Source organism: Varanus komodoensis, unplaced genomic scaffold, assembly GCF_004798865.1.
Source record: "Varanus komodoensis strain SLA01 unplaced genomic scaffold, ASM479886v1 scaffold23, whole genome shotgun sequence".
NCBI lineage: Eukaryota > Metazoa > Chordata > Lepidosauria > Squamata > Varanidae > Varanus > Varanus komodoensis.
Genome location: NW_025335627.1, coordinates 7,372,733 through 7,381,394, shown reverse-complemented (window position 1 = coordinate 7,381,394; position 8,662 = coordinate 7,372,733).

Here is an 8,662-nt window from a genome sequence, read left to right as displayed (position 1 = left end):
GGGTCAAAGCAGTTGGGGGTTTGATTTGCAGGGATGTTGACATCCTCTGCCACTCCCCCCACCCCATGATTCCCTGCTTCCTCTTTGCTTAGATGCATTTCTCTCAGTAGCTGAGAGAAAATGGATTTTTCCAGCAATGCTGCACAGTTCCCTCCTGGAAAGCAAAGTATTTTGGGCTGGCTTGGCCTTAAAGAGTCCATGAACTTTACAAAAGGATATATAATGCAGACAAAGACGCTGATCAAAGCAGCTGCCTGCAGGTTTGAACACACCTTGGGAGTGTGGCTATGGGGACTGTTTGGATGAGTGTCCATTCTTCAATGTACCATGACAGCAGTGCACACATGGAGACCTACTAATAGGCATGGATTTGCTTGCCAGTCTGCGGTTTTAATTTCAATTATACGCATATGTAACTGATCAGCCACGGCTGCTCATGAACCTCTCAGGATGGTTGTTCCCATCCTTCTGTGGACTCAGACCAGGTTTACGGGATCATAGAACAGTAGGGCTGAAAGGAGCCAAGGAGAGCATCAGGTTCAAGCCTCTGCTTAGTGCAGGACTCCAGGTTAAGCCGTCCCTCTCAGGAGGTTGCCCAGCTGCGTCCTGGATGCCTCCAGTGTGGGAGAGCCCACAACCTCCTCAGGTCATTGGCTCCATTGTCGTACTGCGCTAACAGCCGTGAATTTATTTCTTGCTATTTAGCCGGAACCTGGTTGTTGCAACTTGATTGCTTCATGTTCTGCGCTCTGGGCGTGATCAAGAAGAGATCCAGGCCTTCCTCTGTGTATCAACCTTCTCTAGCATCAACCTTATTTTTTTCTAAATTTGCACTTATGTGCCACTTGAGCTGTTGTATTACTTAGTTGATCTTTCACAACACATCACCCTTAGTTCATCTTTCATACACAGATGCATGCCAGTGCCACAGGTCCTGGGTCAAGAACATTTAAGCCATTTATGAGAAACATCAAGAAGCCGCTGTCCAAAAAAATAAGAATGAAGCAAAAGGCCAAACTAAAACATGCATGTTTGACCACAATATAAGCTCAGTAGATATGTATGTAATCACTTCTAAGCTAGGAATGAAGGACTGGGTCTGCATCAGGGCTAGGGAACCTCAGTCTCCTATTTTTCTATTGTAAACCATTTTGCAAATGCCCCTGGGAAAGCACTCTACAAATATTGTTTCTACACTGGGCAAAAGAGTGAGGCTGCCCATTTGGTGCATGCCTGAAGTGAGATGCAAAGCAGGGGCTTGGGAGCATAAGCGCAGTGGTGGTGTCTTGTAGCAAGCCAAGCCCTTGGTGCATCTAGCCCAGAATTCTCAACACAGTCTTGCAGAGGTTTTCCAGGGCTGCTGGCAGAGGACCTGCTTGCAAAGCACGCACTCCATCACACCAGACTTTGGCCCTTGCGAAGAAGCTTCACTCCTCGGCTGAACCAGGGAAGGAAAGATTGGAACCTGCTGCCACATGGGATTTCCTATTCTGAAGATCCAGCCCCTTTCCTGTTGACTTTGTAAGGCTTCTGCTTCCTCATTTGGCCTCCAGATCATGGCCTGTGGGGGAAGCAAGGAATTCATGGGCAGTTTGCTCAGGTGTGGTCAGATCAAGGCACAAACAAGAATGGTCTGCAAATTCAGCCCCAAAGCTAACAAGAACATCTTTACGGTGTCATTATCAGTACTTTCGTGCAAACTTTAATTGGAAGAAATCCTGACAGCCACATACGCAGCACTGCTCTTGAAACACAGAACCTCCTGGGGAAGCTCTCGTGCTCACGGCAACAGCCACAGCTTTAATTCCGAAAATGGCAGACTTCCACCTGTACAGGTGTAAAGCAACAGCTCCGTGAGAGTTTTGGAGGCCAGTGAAGAGTGAAGGGAGGTGGGGGAACAATCATTTATCATCAGGCTGACACCTTGCGATGCAAGACACCATTCATACACTGCCATTCATCATCCTTTAAACCGCCCCGGGCAGCTGCAGCGCAGGCAGCCGCGACAGTGCCTTCCCATTCCTCTGCAGTGCCAGCACCTGCCCTCACCCTTCCCTTGTCTCCCCGGTGGCACAGCCGGAGCCCTCCTTGACACGAGAGGTGAGGAAGGGGGGCGACAGAAGCACCGGAGATGGAATGGGCCAGGGAAGTCACAGCTGCCGTGCCTCCTGCTGTGAGAGAGATTTAATAGTAGGTGACCGGTGACCAGGCTGCAAGGTGACAGCCCTAATTAATCATCTCATCCCCACAACATGCAATGGTTTCTCATCAGATTTGAGTCCTGAAGCTGGTGAAGTCCCTGCTCAGGAGGAACACGGGAAGTGTGCCTTATTCCAGGGGTGCAGAACCCCAGGACCGGGGGCAAGAATTGTGCCCTAGGGTTGCCTAGAGAGCATACCCCCCTTCCTTGGCCACACAGCCTTTAGCTTGATGGTTCCCTGGGTTTTGTGTTTTCTCCCATTCTAGAAGGTTGAAACACCTCTCCTAAGGCCTAGTGGGTAGAAGTTTGTGTATTAAGTTAATATATGCTAGAATTGTTGGTGCTTTTGGCACCACCCCATTGTCTTTGGCCTTAGGCCCTCCCCGCACCCCAGAAAGCTGCTCCCCTTGGCTGAAACAGGCTCTCCACCCCTACCTTATAGCAGGGAAACACCCGTCAATGGTCTGGAGAAAGCAGGCTCGATTTCTGGCTGGTGCCCCATAAACACAGGGTGTGCTCACAAGGACTTCAGACTCAAGACTGCTGCAAAGGACTCCAGAGGATTCCCCACCCCCAGGCCAATTCCTCACACGTCCCTCAGTCACATGCTCCCCCCAACATCACTTCTGCAACCTGCTGCTTTTCTGTCTCCCACTCTGGCTCAGGCAACATTGGTGGTGAGAAGGAGAATGCATGGGACCACGGCTGCTGCCCTGTCTGACAACTGGGGGGAAGAGGAGGAGGAGGACTTGGTGATCAACATGGTGAGAAGGGAGACTCACCGAGGGAGGGGGCCCAGTGAGGGTGCTTTGCCCCAGGACTACAAACCCTGAAACTGGCACTTGCATGACCAACTCAAGCCTGAGGCAGCCTGGCCCCTGCTGGCTGAAGCCTCAAGTGGGGAGCACAGAATCCTGCTAGAGTAGAGCTGGAAGAAGCCAGTAAGGCGGTCGGGACTCTGTGCAGGAGTCCAGGTTGATGCATCCCCAGCAGATGGCTCTCCAGCTGCATCCTGAATGCCTCCAGTGTGGGAGAGTGCACAGCCTCCCTAGGCAATTGGTCCGACTGTTATGCTATTCCAACAGTCAGGAAGTTTTTCCTGATGTTCAGCCCGAATCCAACTTTCTGAAACTTGAGTCCATTATTCCATGCTCTGCACTCGGGGATGATTGAGGAGAGATCCTGACCTGCCCCTTTGTGACAGCTTTTCAAGTACTTGAAGAGTGCTATCATATCTCCACTCAGTCTTCTCTTCTCAAGGCTAAAAATGGCCAGTTTTCAATCTCTCCTCACAGGGCTTTGTCTCGAATTCCTAGATCACCTTTGTTGACCTCATCTGAACCTTTCCAGCTTGTCTGCTTCTTTCTTAAACTGCTGCCCAGAACTAGACACAGGACTCCAGATGAGACCTAACCAGTGCTGAGTTAAGGGGAACTAGTACTTCACGTGAAGTGGAAGTGTTACTTCTATTAATGCAGTCCAAAGTAGCATTTGCCCTCTTTGCAGCCACATCACATTGTTGACTCATATTTAGCTTGTGATCTACAACAGTTCCAAGATTCTTTTCACTTGTAGTATTGTTGAGCCAAGTATTCCCCATCTTGTAACAATACATTGGATTTCTTTTTTTCCAGATACAGAAATTTGCATTTGTCCCTGTTACATTTCATTCCTATGTTTTCAGCCCAGCACTCCAACCAGTCAAGATCGCTTTGTATTTTATTTCTGTCTTCCAGGATATTCATTATCCCACCCAATTTTGTGTCACCTGAAATTCTGAAAAGCATTTCCTCATCCAAATCATTAGAAAGGATGTTGAAGAGCCCAGGACTGAACCCTGTTTTACCCCACTTTTCAGTATCCCCTCTCCCCAGTTTGAGAAGGTGCCATTGATGAGCACTCTTTGAGTGCAGCCAACCATGATTCTACCAAATAGTTGTTCCATCTGGCCCACTTTTAGGCAGTTTGTCAACCAGAATATCATGGGCATTTTGTCAAACGCTTTGCTGAAGTCAGGATATATAACATCCACATATATAATGTTTCCACAGTCCACCAGGAGGGTTACCCAATCAAGTAGATTAGAGTAGCCTAGGGCAGTGATGGCAAACCTTTTAGAGACCGAGTGCCCAAACTGCAACCCAAAACCAACTTATTTATCGGAAAGTGCCAACCCTGCAATAAAACCTGAATACTGAGGTTTTTGTTTAGAAAAAACAACTCACAGCCAGTCCAAGCAAATACACACACACACACACACACACACACACACACACACATATCTCCTTGGTAGCACACTGACCAGCATGCAAAAACTTGAATGAGTTGCGGCTAATGATGTCATCACCTGGCACTGCTACTCCTTTCCGAGCATGCGCATGGCCCCTATGTGCGCTGTCATCCGATGCTCGGCTGCTGGGGCGATGCTGGGGCGACTTGGCTCGCGTGCCGACAGAGAGGGCTCTGCGTGCCCGCTGCGGCACACTTGCCATAGGTTTGCCACCACTGGTCTAACTGGATGCATTCTTAACAAATCCATGTTGGCTTTCAGTAGTCACTGCATTGTTGTCAAGGTGTCCACAGACTAACACCTTACAATCTGCTCCAGAATTTGCCCAGGGACTGATGTCAGACTGACTGGTCTGGAGCTCCCTGGTTCCTCCTTTCTTTCCTTTCCTGAAGATGGGGACAACATTAGCCCTTCTCTGGCACTTCCCCACGCTCCACAATTTTTCAAAAGTAATAGAAAGTGGCTCCAAGGCTTCTTCTGCCTGTTCCTTTAGGAAGAGGAGCACAGTCTAACTTCATTGCAGGCTTTGAACGTGCCTTTTTATAGAACATAATCTCAGTTTAAAAAATTAATAGCGGCAGTAATGTAGCAGCGCATTTGCAGTATGCCACTCTGAGTTTGCATTTGCTCTTGTTTTAGCTATCGGTAAATTACTGACACAAATCTGAATAGAGTTCTGAATTAAATCCTCAATCCCAAATTAAAAATGAGGCATACAAAGAATCAGCCTCCTCCCTAACACCAGGAAATCTGCTTTAGTTTAAAAAATGAGGGCCATGATTTAAATTAGGCTATACTCCCACTGATTTAAATAAGAAGCTTACACAAGAAAGGATTCCATTAGTACAACTCACCACCGAATCTGTGGCAGTTTAAGAGCATACAGTTTTAGTTATCGATGTTTGTCATATGAATGGACTACATTTGCCCCTTGCGATGGAGCAGCCCTTGACTTAGGACCAGGACCTATCAAGGGTAGGTCTCATTGGGTATCTGCCCTGGACCTGCATCCCAACATGGGTCAGCAGGCAAGGGCTTCTTCTCCTTTCTGTCTTGGTAACCTTCTCTTTCACCTGCCCCTCTCTCTGCCCAGACAATAGGGGCACTAAGAATGCTTGGGAGAGGACACTACTTGCTTGTTCTTTCCTTGTCAAGCAAGCACACACCAGCAACGATGATCGAGAGAACGAGCAACAACTGTAGCTGGTGACAGTGGGGGCAGGAGGGAAGACTCACCAAAGAAAAGGGCCTCTTGTGGGTGTCTTGCCCAGAGACCCCCAAAACCTGGAGACAGCACTGCTTAGGTTGCGAGACCCAAAGAGACATCTGTCCTGCCAATAGGCAAAAGAGTCTTTTTGATTCAAAGGCGATAAATGCACCAGTGTGGAAGGAAAGGAGAGTTGCTAAACAGAAACAAAAGAAGCAGCAACACAACCGACAGTATGCTTACTATGCCCCTTCTGCTATTGCGAATCCCGAACCACAGCAAGAGGACTCCTTCAGCCAGTCTGCCCATAGCTGCTGCAACCTGAGCTGAGGTTCCCGATAGCAGAAGGAGCAGAGTAAGCATACGCTCTGTTGTCTCTCTGTTTCGTCTTGCTCCTTTTTAATAAATCTCTTTTTCTTCCACACTGGTGTTTTTACTGCCTCTGAATCAAGAAGAATCTTTTGCCTCCTGGCAAAACAACATCACTATACAATAATTTCTGCAGTGGTGCAATTGAGCAAATCACTTCAAAATGTTTCTGCATGTTCATACAGTACTTCTCCACATCCTGGGTACCCAGAAATCCTTCCTTTTCTCCATCCAATGGATGTTTTGCAGGTGCAGAAGGGAGCAGAGAAAAGACATTTGAAAAGGGATGTCCAAACCCACTCTTGAGGGCAACAGGCAGAAGTTTCTGTCCTCTGATTTGCTACATGTCGGATCACAGCTCCCACCCTCCCCAGCCTAGGTGGCCAATGGTCATGGTGGCAGGGAGGTGATGTGGATTGTTGTACACGTCTGGTTCAGGAGGGCTGCTGTAAAGCAACTGGACAGGGCGGCATCTGGTCGAGCACAGGCGTGTGTGTGAGTTACCCTGCACAAGCATAAGAGATCTCTGGCTAAATGCCAACAGCATTAGCAGCTGAAACTGGTACCCAGGAATCCATCCTCTTCTCCATCCAAGGGGTGTTTTGCAGGTGCAGCCAAGCAGAGAAAAGGGCTCTTTGGAACTTTTCCTGTGAATGCTTGCCCCGAGCCACAGGTCTTCGTGTGAATAAGTCCATGTGAGGATTAGGCATCAAAGCAAAAAGGGGTCAAAAAGGATCCGACAATATGTTGCTTTAACATTTGAGAGAATATGGATGTAGCAGGGTGCGTGTGTGTGTGTTGACTGTAAAGATCTTTATTCGAGTGTTCAAGTTAAAGGATTTTCAAAAAAAAAAAAAAATCGCACAGATGGAATCACCTTTGTACTACCAGTTTCAACAGAACTGAGTGCTTGGATACAATTTGGTGAGCTTTTGTAAAACTGCAGAATTGATGCACAACTTAATGAAGCCTCAGGCAAACACTGTGCCAATGTCAGAGACATTCCGGCCTTGAGACAGAGACAGGGTCATAGTACACACACACACACTTTAGAGGAGCCAGGGAACCATCTGCAATCTGCAGGGCGGGGGAGCCAAGCAAAGTGTTTCCAGGTCCTCCTGCTCCTTCCTGCTTCGTTCCTCCTTGCCCACTGGCTCCCCCTCTTCTTCTGGGCTGCGTCTGTAGCAGCTTCTAGACCGGGGGTGGGGGGGCACGGCGCGGCACGGCACGGAAAGGCAAGATGCTGCTTGATGCAGAAGGGAGAAGGGATACACCCCAGCTGCAACTTTACCACCTCCATGAAAAACAGAGGCTGTATTTCAGGTGACGCTTTGCTATAGCGCAAACCACTTTGCAGGCCCCTACAGCCAAGGTGGCCTGGCCTGACCTGTCCATCAATCCATCTGGCTCCTTCTTTTGATGCCTGTGCCTCCTTAAGTCTTTGCCTGGTCTGTGCCGTCCTCAGGAGGAGCGCTTCTGACGGTGCTGCTCCCTCCTGAGATTACCTGAGCACAACCTGTCATTAGAGTTTAGTGTCGCAGCACCTTGATCCTTACACACCTGCATGAGACTCGCTTTTACAGGCTGGCTTTCTCCAAGGAGCGACCCAGCTGGTGTAGTTACAGCTGACTAGTGATTATTTCATTTGGCTTTGCTTTTATGATATGTTGTTTTGATCATTTCTACCAACCACGCTGATGCTCAGTCGGCAAGTGGTATATAAACCTACATAACAAACTGTGAATATGTAGCCTGAACTCCTTTTTCCTGCTAGAGATCGAACATCCATCTCACAAAAGCCTTTACATAAACGAGCATCTGAGCTGAAGCCAGCCAACAATCCCATGAATGTTTGATGAAGATGTATTTCTGAGTCATTTGGCTGAAGGTGCAATAATAAAGAGAAGCTTTTTTGAGCCCCAGGTGAGCTACCCTACATTAGGAAAAGTTTTGCTGTTAAGTTGGAGGATGCTTTCTTATTTTGCTCAGTTGCCTGAACTTTGATAAAAGATACTTCATCTATTGCAAACTCATTTCCCAGAGTACTCTCTGGGGAAGAAAGGAGAAAAGAGTCTTTGGAAATCTAAAGAAGCAGAAGTTCTCAAGCAAAGCTTTAGCTTGCCTTTAAGGGAGATCACACATTTGGGCCATGACTTGGATACATCCTGCAGAAGTCCATGGAGGATACCAGTGCCTCCAGGGTCCAATCAAAGGACCAGGTAGCCATATTTGCAAAAACCAGCAAGTGGAAAACAAAAATAAGCTCCAGCAAGGGGAGGTCCTACAGCACCATCTGGTCCACAAATGTCTTTCCCCAAGCATCCACCTCCCAGTAGGGTTGCTCTGGGGAGAAGGGTATTTTAGGCGGTCACAGTTTGACAACACAGTCTGCAGACCCCACACGTATGAGTTTTTCCAAGGGAAATCTCCCATGCTCAGCCCATACAGGGCCCAAGACAATCCAGCTAAAAGTGCTGTGAGCCAACTCTGCTAGAAGATATGAAGCCCAAAGATGCCTTCTCCTTGCAGCAGAATCAGCTGCCTAACCACCCACCAAACACTGTATGAGGGGATGGTGAGGGCAAATCTGGCTAAG